Source organism: Xyrauchen texanus, chromosome 3 (assembly GCF_025860055.1).
Source record: "Xyrauchen texanus isolate HMW12.3.18 chromosome 3, RBS_HiC_50CHRs, whole genome shotgun sequence".
Taxonomy (NCBI): domain Eukaryota; kingdom Metazoa; phylum Chordata; class Actinopteri; order Cypriniformes; family Catostomidae; genus Xyrauchen; species Xyrauchen texanus.
The window spans coordinates 5,958,530-5,973,327 of NC_068278.1; the positions used below are offsets into that span (position 1 = coordinate 5,958,530).

At 50.6% G+C, this 14,798-nt stretch overlaps 1 protein-coding gene across 4 annotated transcripts in view; it reads right to left on the reverse strand.

Annotated features, from left to right (window-relative positions):
* Nucleotides 1-14,798, reverse strand: part of zbtb20 (zinc finger and BTB domain containing 20) — a 114,775-nt gene that overhangs the window by 58,239 nt on the left and 41,738 nt on the right. For 3 of the 4 annotated variants that reach the window (XR_007969001.1, XM_052109718.1, XM_052109726.1), the window contains exon 2: nucleotides 625-732. The exons of the other annotated variant lie outside the window; for it this stretch is intronic. The gene's annotated coding sequence lies outside the window, so the exon portion shown is untranslated. The remainder of the gene's footprint in view (nucleotides 1-624; nucleotides 733-14,798) is intronic. 4 annotated transcript variants of the gene reach the window in all.

The window sequence follows — 14,798 nt, forward strand, 5'->3', positions numbered from 1 at the left end:
ATCGACAATATTTTTTGGCATAATATTGATTATCACAAAAAAATTTTTCGTGTTGTCCCTCATTTTCTTAATAAAATCTGGGTTCCAGTGAGGCACTTACAATGGAAGTAAATGGGGCCAATCTGTAAACATTAAAGTACTCACAGTTTCAAAAAGTATAGCCACAAGACATAAACAATCTGAACATTACTTTAGTGCGATAAATTCGCCTACTAACCTTTTCTGTGCAATTATAGCTAATTTTACAACTTCATAGCCATGACGATATAATGTCAACAAACACTAAAATCGACTGTAAAAATTACGATTAAAACAACTTTACAGCTCAAATAATACATGAGTTTGAACAGAAGAATTAATGCAAGTGCTTTATAAATTTATAAGCTTCACATTGGCCCCCTTTACTCCATTGTAAGTGGCTCACTGTAACCTCGATTTCTGCTTCTTTTTTTACAGAAAAGGACGAACGAGTCGAAATAAATTTTTGTGCTAATCAATGTTATGCCACAAATGCTGTTGATTGAGCTGAACTTGTATTGAACCCTGAATTTTACCTTAAAGAAATAGCTCACCATTGAAGAAATAGTTTACCCATAAATGAAAATACTTTCATCATTTACTCACCCTCATGTCATTCCGCACTTCTAAGACTTTCCTTTTTCCATGGAACACAGGTGAATTTTTGAAGAATATCCTGGCCACTCTTTACCATTTAATGAAAGTGAATGGGAACTGGGGGAGAAAAGAACCATAAATGTATATTAACAGCATTCCACATTATGCGTGTGCTATTTTTCAAGTCTTCAAAAGCTGTACAATATAAATATAAACTGTTATTATTTGCACGATTTGGACAAAAAGTCAAATTGCGATTATTTAAAAACATTTCGATTTAAACTGTGAACAAAAATCTAGTAAGTGATTCCTTTTGACCAAACGTTTTGTCCATGTTCTACTGCCAATAAAAATGCTACTCATTTAGGGTTCATACTTTTGTCCTCTTAAAAAGAACTAAACATGGAACTTTTTTCACTTCAGCCACAAATAAATAAATAAAGCAAAGAAACGAAGAGAAAAGAAAGAAAACATTTTTAATTCACATTGTACCTGTCCACTGTGTATCTGTTTTTGTCCACTTTGTTATAGCGTCTCAGTCTACTATTTATCATCATTATTTTTGGAACCCATTCAACTTCAATATTATATTACTGTAATATTATAATGATGATGATTATTATTATTATCATTATAAAATAGTAAAATCTTACTACAGTAATTATGTAGTATATTATGTAGTATTACTGTAATAAAATCTTAACTTGCATGGGGCATTGCGGTTCAGTTAAAAACGTCTAGGTTATGAATGTAACCTCCGTTCCCCGATGGAGGGAACGAGACGTTGTGTCGGAGAAGCGACACTAGGGGTCTCTCTTGAGCCACCGAATATACCTCTGATCTATGAAAAAAGGCCAATGAGAAGTTGGCAGTCAGTATTTGCATACCCCGCCCCCGGACATACGGGTATAAAGGCGAGGCAAATACTAGAGTTCATTCAGGATTTTTCTGAGGAGCCGGAAATGGTCCGGCCACTACAGCGGCTCGGATCAGCGACGTGGCCGGGAAGGACACAACGTCTCATTCCCTCCATCGGGGAACGGAGGTTACATTCGTAACCTAGACGTTCCCCTTCTGTCGCTCTCTCCACGTTGTGTCGGAGAAGCGACTCTAGGGGTCCAATTTAAATCACGCCATGCGCTGAGCCGTGTACGTGGTCTGACACAGGAGCGGGCAGGTGTTTTTTACGTGCCAGACGACCAGCTGTATCAGACTACACGTACTACAATGCCCCACCAAAGTCGTCGGAATCCTTTTGGTTACCCTGACAGGGGAACAAGGCGATGCTTGCCAACCTGGGAACGGGCCAAGCCTGGCTGGGCCTCTTTTCGCTCTATGTTTCTCGCATAGAGCAATAGATAGCCGAGGCCCTTACACGCACTGAGGGAAGGAGGTCTTACCCAATTTCCTATTCTTTCAGGGGGAACAGACCCTGCAGAGACCACCCCTACCCAGCTGGGGAGGTAAGGTGGTGAATACATCACATGTGTTTTTAGGCGACACGTGGAAGTGACGCGGTGGTAGATCCAGCCTCAGCGAGGGGGGAGTTGCTACACACGGCGACCGGAAGGCAGCCGAAACTTACCCAAGGAAAACGCGGGTCCGCTCGTAGGGGGACCGTATCGCGGAAAATACACACAGGGGGAGTCCGCGTAGGAGTCCTCACCCTGTGGAGCACCTATTCCAGTACAGGGTAGATTTGAGTACCCGCAGTGGATTGGGTCGGCAAGTTCCTCCGCCGATCTGCGGACCCATGAGGGCTAGGGAGGAATCGACCAGGGATTCGAGCTGAGTGGAATCTCCTGGGAAAAAAGACGCACAGTTTTACCTCAAGCGAGGGAAAGGGAGTATATGCAAGCGATTCACCCGGTCAGCCCATCAGCGTGTTACCGAGTTCTACTGGCTCGGACCTGAGAAAACACGGGATGAAACTGACTCAACCCTGAGATTGTAGTATCTCGTAAAGGTGTTGGGTGTCGCCCAACCCGCTGCTCTACAAATGTCTGCCAGGGAGGTACCCCTGGCCAGTGCCCACGAGGACGCAACACTCCTTGTCGAGTGAGCTCGGACCCGCAAAGAGGGGGGCACGGCCTGAGTGTGATAAGCCAATGAAATGGCATCTACTACCCAGTGGGAAAGCCTCTGTTTGGAGACAGCGTTTCCTTTCCGCTGTCCCCCAAAGCATACAAAGTGCTGCTCAGAGTGTCTAAAGCTCTGCGTGCGGTCCAGATAGGTACGCAAAGCACGTACCGGACACAGCAACGACGGGGCTGGGTCTGCCTCCTCCCGGGGCAGCGCTTGCAGGTTCACTACCTGGTCTCTGAAAGGCGTGGTAGGAACCTTGGGCACGTAGCCCGGTCGCGGTCTTAGGATCACATAAGTGTCTGCCGGACCGAACTCCAGGCAAGTGTCGCTGACAGAGAACGCTTGCAGGTCCCCGACCCTCTTGATGGAGGCGAGCGCGATCAGCAGGGCGGTCTTGAGAGAGAGGGCTCTGAGTCCAACTGATTCTAGCGGCTTAAAGGGAAGTCTCTGGAGGCCCGCGAGGACTACCGAGAGGTCCGGGGAGGGGAACAGGCTTGGCCGGGAGGGATTTAACCTCCGGGCGCCTCTTAGGAACTTGATGATTAAGTCGTGCTAACCAAGGGACTTGCCATCTACTGCGTTGTGGTGGGCCGCGATAGCAGCAACATACACCTTCAAGGTGGACGGGGACAGCCTCCCCTCCAACCTTTCCTGCAGGAATAGGAGCACTGACCTAACTGCGCACCTCTGTGGGTCTTCAGCCCGGGAAGAACACCAATTGGGAACAAGCGCCACTTCAGGGCGTAGAGCTGCCTGGTGGAAGGGGCTCTGGCTTGGTTGATCGTGTCTACGACAGTGGGTGGTAGGCCAGCTAGATCTTCCACGTCCCATCCAGGGACCAGACGTGGAGTTTCCAGAGGTCTGGATGCGGATGCCAGAGCGTGCCCTGCCCCTGAGAAAGAAGGTCCTTCCTCAGGGGAATTCGCCAGGGAGGGGCTGTAGCGAGGAGTACAAGGTCCGAGAACCAGGCCCGGGTGGGCCAGTATGGAGCCACTAGTGTGACTTGCTCCTCGTCCTCCCTGACCTTGCACAGCACCTGTGCAAGAAGGCTCACTGGGGAAAATGCGTACTTTCGCAACCCCGTGGGCCAGCTGTGTGCCAGCGCGTCTGCCCCGAGGGGGGCCTCTGTTCGGCCATACCAGAGCGGGCAGTGGGAAGTCTCTCAGGAGGCAAGCAGGTCTACCAGGGCCTTGCCGAATCGTTCCCAAATCAGCTGAACCGACTGGGGGTGAAGCCTCCACTCTCCACTGGGCAAGCGTTGTCGTGACAGCGCGTCCGCTACCACATTGAGTTTGCCGGGGATATGAGTGGCACGCAGTCGCTGCTGGCTCCAAAGCAGGAGACGACGGGCGAGTCGTGACATGTGGCGGGAGCGTACGCCGCCTTGGCGATTTATGTACGCTACCGCAGTGGTGCTGTCTGACCTGATTAGGACATGTTTGTCTCGAATTAACGGGAGGAACTGTCGCAGGGCAAAGAAAACAGTCAACAACTCTAGGCAATTGATATGCCAGCACAGCGGGGCCCCTCTCCAAAGGCCCACAGCTGCGTGCCCGTTGCAAACGGCGCCCCAACCCGATCTGGATGCGTCGGTAGTGACCAGGACGCGTCGGGACACCTGCTGCAGGGGCACTCCTGAAAGCAGAGGTCTGTCCAGGGTTTGAGTGTTTGGTGACACGCGGGGTTGATTATCACACGGTGCGTGCCGTGGCCCATGCTCGTCTCGGGACTAGAGTCTGAAGCCAGTGCTGAAGCGGTCTCATATGCATCAACTCCAGCGGTGTGACTGCGGCGGAGGATGCTATATGCCCCAGGAGCCTATGGAAGAGTTTTAGAGGGACCGTTGTGCCTGGCTTGAACTTTGCGAGGCATTTCAGCACCGACTGTGCACGCTTGTTGGTGAGACGTGCGGCCATTGAGACTGAGTCTATCTCCATGCCGAGAAAGGAGATGCTCTGAACCGGAGTGAGCTTGCTCTTTTCTCGGTTGACCTGAAGCCCCAAGCGGCTGAGGTGTTTGAGGCACCTGGTCTCTGTGAACGCATAGTAACTCTCGGGAGTGGGCCAGTATGAGCCAGTTGTCGAGGTAGTTGAGTATGCAGATGCCGGCTTCTCGGAGCGGGGCAAGAGCTGCCTCTGCGACTTTCATGAAGACGCGAGGGGACAGAGACATGCCAAAGGGGAGGACTTTGTACTGAAACGCCTGGCCGTCGAACGCGAACCGTAGAAAGGGTCGGTGTCACGGCAGAATCGAGACGTGGAACTACGGGTCCTTCAGGTCTACCGCTGCGAACCGTTCTAGGTGCCGGACGCTTGTTAAGATAGACTTTAGCGTGAGCATTTTGAACGGGAGTTTGAGCAGTGCTCGGTTTAAAACTTGCAGGTCCAAGATTAGTCGTAAGCCGCCGCCTTTCTTGGGTACAACGAAGGGCTGTAGAAAACCTTCTTCATTTCGGTTGGAGGGACAGGCTCGATCGCATCTGAGTAGAAGAGTAGCGATCTCCGCGCGCAGGGATTGGGCATGTTCGCCGTGCACTGCGGTAAAGCGGACGCCCGCGAAGGGGGGCGGGGGCCTGGCAAACTGAATTGCGTAACCGAGTCGGATGGTGCGGGCCAGCCAGCGTGACGGGTTGGGAAGTGAAAGCCACGCATCCAATCTCTGTGCTAGGGGCACCAAGGGAACGAGTATTTTTGACGTACCCGGCGGAGCAGGTAAAGTGCCGTCGGGAGGCAAGGGTGCGTCCCGAGGCTTCGGTGCTGAGAAAAGACTCAAAGCACTTACCTTGCTCCGCGTACCCGGCAGGGGGCGGGTTAGTGACTGAGGAGGAGGTCTTATGGTGGCGTCCTCTGGACTCGTCAGAACCGGCCGGCCGGGGGTCAGTCGTGGGGCTGAAGGCAGACCTGTGGCCGCGTCCAGCGTGCCGGGACTGTTGAGATCTGGGGGCAGAGTGCCGTGAGAATGGCATTTGCGGGCCAGATGACCCAGAGGCAAAGGAAATAGCTCTTTTATTGAGAATTTGGGTACCGCTGCCCCGGTTAAGGGGAGCGGCAAATGAAATGTATTCAAAACAAAATTCTCCTCCCGGCCCTCCACCGGGGGACGGAGCGGTCTTACCATCTCCGGAGCTAACGTCTTGGGCTCTGGGTCGTCCGTCTCAGGAGTGCCTGGGAGCCTTCCGGGTCCTCGAGGGGGTCCGTGAGACGGGGGGCGTCGACTTCATGCGGGGCGCTCGACGCGTGGGCTGAGAGCTGGGCCCAGGTTGAGGCGGAGCAGCTTGTTTCTTCGCAGGGGGACGCCCTCGGCAAGCAGACGGGGCATGGCCCGAGGCGGCAGACTTGCGGCGGGGCAGGATCTGGGAGATCGCTTCCGTCTGTTTCCTCACCGCTGAGAACTGCTGGGTAACGTCCTCGACGGTGTCGCCGAAGAGGCCGAACTGGGAGACTGGGGTGTCGAGAAAGCTAGTCTTGTCGGTCTCACGCATCTCGACCAAGTTCAGCCACAGGTGTCGTTACTGGACCACGAGGGTGGCCATTGCCTGCCCGAGTGACTGCGCCGTGACCTTCGTGGCTCTGAGGGCGAGGTCGGTCGCTGAGCGCAGTTCCAGTAGCACATCGGGATCAGGGCTACCCACGTGCAATTCTTTGAGCGCCTTGGCCTGGTGGACTTGCAGGAGGGCCATGGCGTGCAGGGCGTAAGCGGCCTGTCCAGCGGCGCTGTAGGCCTTCGCTGTCAGCGAGGATGTTGTCCTACAGGCCTTGGAGGGGAGTACAGGGCGACCCCGCCAGGTGGTAGGGTTTCCGGGGCATAGGTGAAACGCAACAGCCCTATCCACCGGGGGAATCGCCGTGTATCCGTGGACTGCTCCGCCGTCGAGGGTAGCGAGAGCGGATGAGCGAGTGGCTTTGCGAGAGATGAAAGGCGCTCTCCACAGCGACGTCAGCTCATCGTGCACTTCCGGGAACAACGGGACTGGGGGGGGGCGTGGCCGTGGGCCCAGACCCCAGGAACCAGTCATCCAACCGCGATGGCTGTGGGGAGGATGGAGAGTTCCAATCCAAGCCCACGCTGGCGGCGGCCCGGGAAAGCATGTCGGACATCTGAGCGTCAGCCTCAGCTTGGGGGTGCTGGCCCGAAGGCGGCAGCCCAGGGGAGTCATCCGCGTCAGATGCCGCGCTCTCCAATGCAGCGGCGAGCTCATCCGTTTCGAGCTCTAGAGGATAGGCAGGCTGGCTGTGAGGAGAGCCGCTGTTGCCTCGTGCCCGGACGGGAGTTAACGAGCGTGCTGGGGAACGGGTGGTCTGCGGGTCTCTGGTACCCGACGGAGCCGCACCCGCTGCCGCCCCCAAATCACCTCGAGCGCCACTCACACCGTCCTCAATCCCGTGGGAAGAAGTGCGGCTGGAGTGGCTTGTTCTCGGTTGAAAACAAGTCGCGACCGCAACGTTGTCACGGTCATGCTCTCACAGTGAGAACATGAACCATCCACAAACGCACGAGACCACGCCTGTGGCCGTCTGAAACGGAGAGCACTCTACCGCATCCAGGAACTACACAGTGGCGGAATGGCATCTTTATAAAGACGCGTCCTGAAAAGGACGTTCATGCTCGCTGTGTTTGCTCTTTTAGAGGAAATTACTCTTTTAAATAAAATCACTCTTTTAAGAAACTCCTTCGAGTTTTTATCTGCGCTGTCCAGGGGCAACAATGCACAGCCGTGCACAGGATAGGAGAAAGCCGCTGTTATGCGCCATCAAATCCAACAGCATGCAGATCGTCAGAGGAATACACAGGTGTGTGTAACTCGTAGCAGACAGCATACAAGACCATCGGCTCCGAAGAAAATTTCTGAATGAACTCTAGTATTTGCCTCGCCTTTATACCCGTATGTCCAGGGGCGGGGTATGCAAATACTGACTGCCAACTTCTCATTGGCCTTTTTTCATAGATCAGAGGTATATTCGGTGGCTCAAGAGAGAACCCTAGTGTCGCTTCTCCGACACAACGTGGAGAGAGCGACAGAAGGGGAACAATGAGTTTAAGCTGTTAAGCTTTAATTTTGATGACATCTGCACATTCACAACAGCTGTATAATGTGCTGCTCATTTTAACATCTCCTCCTCTATCCACAAATACCCGGTTCCATGGGATGTACTATTTGTATTTATATATTCTAAAAGCGGCCGAACATATTTGGAATTAATCAAAGTGATATTGAAGTTAATCTGGAGTGCTTTAAATATAACGCTGTCAGCAAATGTAAGCAAACGGAACTGAACTCGGATCGCATCTGTTACTCTGAGCATGAGATGAAGTTGTGGAGAAAATAAATCAAGCTCAAGCACGTAAACTTTTGAAGCGAGCAGCATGAGCAGATTTTTTATTTATTGAATTAAACTGCAGCCCTTTGCGGTTTAATAATCGCCTGAAGTCATTGTCGTGATTTCAATTTTATTTTGATTAATTGTGCAGCCCTTGCTGTTCTTCCTCTTGGCTGTAGCTTCAAAATCAAATATGGCAATATTATATTTATAATACTTTTATGCTTTTGTTTAGTTTAGTTTATTTTTTATTTTTTGTTTGACCATTGTAGTCCCCTTTTACTTTCATTATATGGAAAAGAGCAGTCAGGATAAAATTCACCTTTTGTGTTCCACAGACTAAAGTAGTAATAAAGGTTTGGCACAACATGACGGTTACTAAATGATGACAGAATTTCCATTTTTTGATTAACTATTCTTTTTAGTAAGTATGAAATAAGTTTAAGCTTTAGATATTTGTGTGGATGAAGTTTAACTGTTGGGAAAATTGTGTCAAAATAACATCCTGTGGTGCACATGCTCTATTCCATTAAAAACTATATTAAACAGCATAATTTGCAAATAATACTTTTGTGTATGCAGTTTTCATTACCGTATTGTGATTTAGAGACTATATGAAATATTTGTTCTTCTAAAAATTCATTTGTCACACCAACGGTCCATTCAAATGAACTAGTGATAACAAAACGTTAATGATTACATTTGGTAAAATGCTTAAAAGAAATTATGGTGACCAGTTACAGAACCTAAAACATATGTCCAAATATTACACAAATCTACATATTTCAACCTAAATTCTTGATGTTGAAAAAAGTTCATATCAATGTCCATTTCTCAAACCAAATACAAAAGAGCACTGTACACAGTCTGTATCCCTTCATAATGCATAAGCACAAAATCTTCAGCCCCCTTCTCACTCAAAATCCCAGTTAATGTGCCATTTTAGTCTTGGAATATTATGAATGGTTTATGTACAATTTGTGTTGCATTATGCAGGCAAAATGTCAGTGTTATGGATGACTATGACTTGACATTTTATACATGATACGATACTGCTGAACTTACAAAATATCGCAATGCAGATAGTAGATAAGCGTCACTATAACAACAGGAAATCAGTCGATGACAGTGCTCTTCAATGCTAACATAATAAAATACAGCCAACCATATAATTGTGCATGGTAAATAGCAAAATAAATAGGCTTATCAGCCTTTAATAGTGAGGAGAAAATGTCCCATATACATTTGTTATTGAAGTCAAAGGATGTACATCTAAACAAACTGTACGCTACCTGCAACTTAGTAGAGGCAACACATTGAATCATGGACAGGTTGCGTAAACCCTGTACAAAACTACACAAGGGTTGGGTATATAATCTAAAATATGACCATATAAAATATGATCCAGACTTGATTAAATATGTTTTTACGTTTGTATGATAAACAATTTTGGCACTGAGTTGGGCCGCCACTTAATGTCTAATATAAAATCTGGGTTATAAAACAAATCCAGTTGGAAAAAACAAAATATTTTGAACAGACCACTCTTTAAGTAAATTAGACAAGCTGTCCAATTGATTGATAATATGACAGTGACCCAAATTCATCCGCCATCATATGAACCAGATGCTGATTTTAAAAGACACTAATTTGATAGACAAACTGAAAGCAAGGTACAGTAAAGCCTGATATTAATGTAGCTACAGCTGTCCCCTAGTTAAAAGAGTTTACGTTTGAATGTGACATTTGCATTTCCTAGTATTTGCCAATCAATTGCTAAGGTGCCCAGAGTGGTTTCTAGGGTATTGCTATGGGGTTCTGGGTATTAGCTTGTAGAGATGAGTAAAAGTAGATATTTCAAAAAAATCGACTAGTCATTGGGCTGTTTGAATGGCTAGTTCCCTATTTAGCCTTAAAAAATATTATATACAGATATAGAAGTACTGTATACAGTGCATTGAAAAACTACTAGACAGAGTGCAACAAAATGTAACAGAATGAATTAGTTTGAAGATGCATTTAAAAAAAAAGTTGTACTATTTTTAACTTGACGCCCCATCTTAAAAATGCAAAGCTTGAGGTGGGGACAAAAAAAAAAACACAGTGACAGCATCAAAAGACGTCAGTCTAAATGTATATGGCTTTAGCTGCTGTGCTTTAAAAAAGGATGAATTTAAAGATGGCACTTTTCTAAGAGGTTTTTTACTGTGCAAACTGTTTAACAGCCAATAAAAGAAAAAAAAATGGGCTGTCAATCGAAATCAAAAGTTTTAATGTAATTAATTGCATTTATCACATATCAATATATGCTTGTGTGTCAATCTGTCCAATGTAGACCAAAGAGCTGTTCTCACAGAATGTGTTTTTGAATTCCGTCAGTGCTATTGTTTTTTCCTTCATGTGCATATGCGTCAGTGGTGTAATTTTGAAATAAGGAGGCAGAGTGCCATCTCAGGGTTATTTAGTATTTTTTTTAAAGTCCAATGTAAATTCATATTTCAGTTCTCTTACGAGAGGTTTTCTCGTATTGCGTAAGCTAGCGTACGCTACGGGAAAGATTAATCTTTTATGAGATATTGAAGCCAAAAAATTATCCTTAATTTTGTATCCATTGTCAACGCAGTGCAGCAACTGCATACCTTGAGCGGGCTAGCTAGCGAGCTCATAGGTTGCTCTGCGGCAAATGCTGCAGCCTATAGACAAACTTGAGTGAACTTGCGTCCAATGACAGGTGCCCGTGCCGTCACTGTATCAAAGCCCGCCAAAATGGGCGTGGCTAGAGTGCATATAAGCGTAAGTTCGTAGGCTGGAACCCTGATTTTCATCTATTCAGCGAAGCTCTTCGCATCTCTGAACTGCAGAAGCCGCGTCGCCGTTCGAGGGGCATCTAGCAAGCTTGGACAGCGCTCGAAGAAGCCGGCCGTCTTCGCCACCTTCAGCCGTCCTGCGAGCTACGCCATCCGGCGAAGTATCCTTTTTAGAGCAAGCTAGTTCCTCAGCGAACTTCACAAAAAGAGCAACGAGCGTCTTTTTAAAGATGCCTCGCACCACCTGCGCCTCATGCCGCGCCCCTCTCAGCGCCGGAGACCGCCACCTCATCTGCGCTCTCTGCCTGGGACTGGAACATGCAGAGCTCGCCCTCGCTGACGGCGGATGCGACCTCTGCGAGGAGCTTCGATGTTGACCCTGCGGGCTCGACTCGAAGCACTCAAAACCGAAGCCGCCAGCGCCTTCGTTCGCCGTGCAGAAAGAAGCGCCGCTCCCAAAGGCTGCCGGAATCGGTGTTAGAAGCAACTACCTCGCCGGAGCCTCTCCCTTGAGCCTCGCTTTCACCCTCCCTGCCCCCCCGGGACGCGCAGTTGCCGCCGAGCGGCCGCACTGTTGCCATCTCGGATGACGAGGCGGAGGATAAGGGCTGCTGTTCCATCATGGCTTCGGACAGCGAGGAGTGGTCAGGCTCCCAAGCCTCCTCCTCGGCCCAGGAATCCAGCAGGACCCGCGCCGGAGTCGAGGAAGAACTAACGCGCCTCCTCACACAGGCCGTCGGCCGCCTCGGGCTCGAGTGGTCACCGCCCTCTGAGCAGGCTCCCAACAGACTCGACGGCTGCTTTCTTCAGAGCCGTCGCCACGCGGCCCGGGCCGCTCCCTTCCTGCCGGAACTCCATGCCGAGCTCTCTAAATCGTGGAACGCGCCTCTCTCGGCCAGGAACCGATCCCATGTCTCCACCTCTCTTGCTTCGGTGGACGGCGCCACCGAGAGGGGCTACTCTTCCATTCCCCTGGTTGAGGATTCGGTAGCAGCACACCTTTGCCCGCCCTCCGCGAGATGGCGGTCTAAGGCCTGCAGAACTACTTCCGCCTGTGTTGGCCGCGCCTATGCCGCCGCCGGCCAAGCCGCATCTGCTCTGCAATCCATGGCCGTTTTACAGATCCTCCAAGCGGACCTTCTCCGAGAATGGGATGAGAAAGGCAGGCACCCAGAGGCTGTTTCAGATCTAAGGAGAGCGACGGATCTCGCCCTTTGCACCACCAAAGCTGCAGCTCAAGCCCTAGGGAAGAGCATGGCCGCGCTGACTGTGACCGAGAGACACCTATGGCTAACGCTAGCCGATATGGGAGAAGCTGAGCGCTCCACGTTCCTCAACGCGCCGCTCTCTCCGTCCGGTCTCTTCGGTTCCGCGGTGAGTGGCATTGTTGACCGTTTCTCGGAAGTCCAGAAAGCCGCCCAAGCCATGAATCTCTTCCTGCCTCGTCGCGCTAGCTCCTCTGCAGTCCGCCCACGTGACCAGCCTCCTGCACGAGCCTCTTCACAGCGCCCAGCTCAGCAAAGCCAGACTTCTCAGCGTCAACAGGGCCTCGGCCTAAGATTGCGCTGAAACCTGAGCAACCGAAGTCCTCCTAGCTTTGTTAAGGAAACGACGGCTCAGTCCCGCCGCGGCCGGACCACCATCAAAGCTTCGCCCCCTGTCAGTCCCCTTCTCTCAGGCTACTGCAGTGGTGGATTCAGCAGCCAACAAGCCGGTGATACTGCCCGCTTGCCTGCACTCAAATGCCGTTTTCACGGCGACCCAAAGAAATCTTGTAAAAAGCAAACATGCCTTATGTGTAGAAAATGTGCCCACAACCCAGTGTTCACCCCTACACACAAGCATTACACTTCCCGTGTCCCTATCAGAGCCCACACACATAAAGCAGGCACAGCCAGCTCGAGTGTTAGAGTCAATAAACGCGCCCACCGAATCCGTGCGTGCGCCCCTTCTCTGCCCGCTCTGTCACACGGCCAGCAAACACCTCTCTGTATGTAAGTCCCATGCCCGTGACTATGCTCGCGCATCACTTCACAGATGTGACTCTTTCCCCATTCACCTCAATCGGGAAGTCACTCACAGAACAGCCTGTCCCTGCTGTCTGCGAGCAGTCATGCATAAGCACAGTAAGCGGCTCACACATTCTGTTCAGCTCGATGTGTGCGGCAATCAGGGCGACTTGGCCATTCACCCTCTAGCGTTACGCTTCAAAGCGTGGAAAGCTATCCCAGGGATATCCAAATGGGTGTTAAGCACAATAAAACAGGGCTATTTGCTACAGTTCGATCGCCGCCCTCCCGCTTCAGAGCTGGCTCGAAACTACTGTGAACACGGAAGCAGCCTGCATGCTTCGTTCAGAAATAGCAAACCTTCTGTGCAAAAGGGCCATAGAGAGAGTGCCACCTTCTCTGAGCGAGTCGAGGTTTTACAGCCATGTAAAAAGCATGTGCGCCAGGGGGACTGGTTTATTTCTCTCGATCTGAAAGATGCCTACTTTCAGATTCAGATAAATCCCCGTCACAGGCCATTCTTGAGATTCGCCTTCGACGGCCAGGTTTATCAATACACCGTCCTTCCGTTCGGCCTGTCTTTAGCACCCCGTACTTTCACGAAGTCCATGGATGCGGCGCTCGCACCCCTGCGGAGTCAGGGCTTGCGAATTCTGAACTATTTGGACGATTGGCTGATTTTGGCACAGTCACATACGGAGCTTCTGTCTCACAGGACAGTTCTCCTCAGTCATCTGAACAGTTTGGGTCTTGCAGTCAATTGGACCAAGAGCTCACTACAGCCCAGTCAGGCAATTTCCTTCCTTGGAATAGAACTAGACTCCGCGGCAATGACGGCTCGCTTATCTACACAGCGCGCGCGCCGTGTTCAGCGACTAGCCGCGTCCTTTCAGATGAACAGCCTCACACCTCTGAAAAAATTTCAGAGAATGCTAGGTTACATGGCCTCAGCCGCAGCAGTACTTCAGCTGGGTTTACTGAGCATGCGCCCGCTTCAGCATTGGCTAAACACCCGGGAGTTTCGCCGGGCTTGGGCCACGGGCCGCCAGCCGATCAGAGTGACTCAGACCTGTATCTCAGCTCTGCAGCCCTGGACAGTGGCCGAATGGTATCAGCGGGGAGTGACGATGGGAGCTGTATCTCGCCGAAAAGTCATCTCGACAGACGCGTCCAACACGGGTTGGGGCGCGGTCTGCGAGGGCTCTCCGGTTTTTGGCCTATGGTCAGTTCAGGAAAAGCTCCTTCACATAAATTGTCTGGAAATGATAGCGGTCGAGTACGCGCACGTGCGCTTCCTCCCGGTCATTCAGGGTCACCACGTCCTGGTCCGTTCGGACAACAGATCTGTGGTATCCTATCTAAACCGTCAGGGCGGTGTCAGATCCAGGAACCTCTTCCATCTGACGAAACGCATACCGAGTTGGTCCCAGTGCCACCTGCGCTCGCTGAGGGCGACGCACGTGCCAGGCCACCTGAGCGATGGCCCAGACAGACTGTCCAGAGACAATATTTCCCCAGGGGAATGGTCCCTGCACGCTCAAACAGTCCAGAAGTTATGGAGCATATTCGGCAGAGCAGAGATAGACCTCTTTGCGTCCAAAGAGAACTCTCACTGCCCAGTATTTTTCTCGAAAAGATAGGACGTGCTGGCCCAGGACTGGCCCAACCGCCCGCTTTACGCCTTCCCTCCCGTCTCGCTATTGCCACAGGTAATGCAGAGGATCAGGGAAACGCGTCACTCGGTGCTCCTCATAGCCCCGCGCTGGGAGAATCAGACATGGTTCCCAGAGCTTACGCAGCTGTCACTGACAGCCCCGTGGCCCATTCCAGTGAGAGCAGATCTCCTCTCTCAAGCTCGCGGCACGATCTGGCATCAGAGCACTGGGCGCTGCACGCGTGGGTGATCAACGACTACCCGTCGCTTTGCCAGAATGAGTAATAAACACTATCATACATGCTAGAGC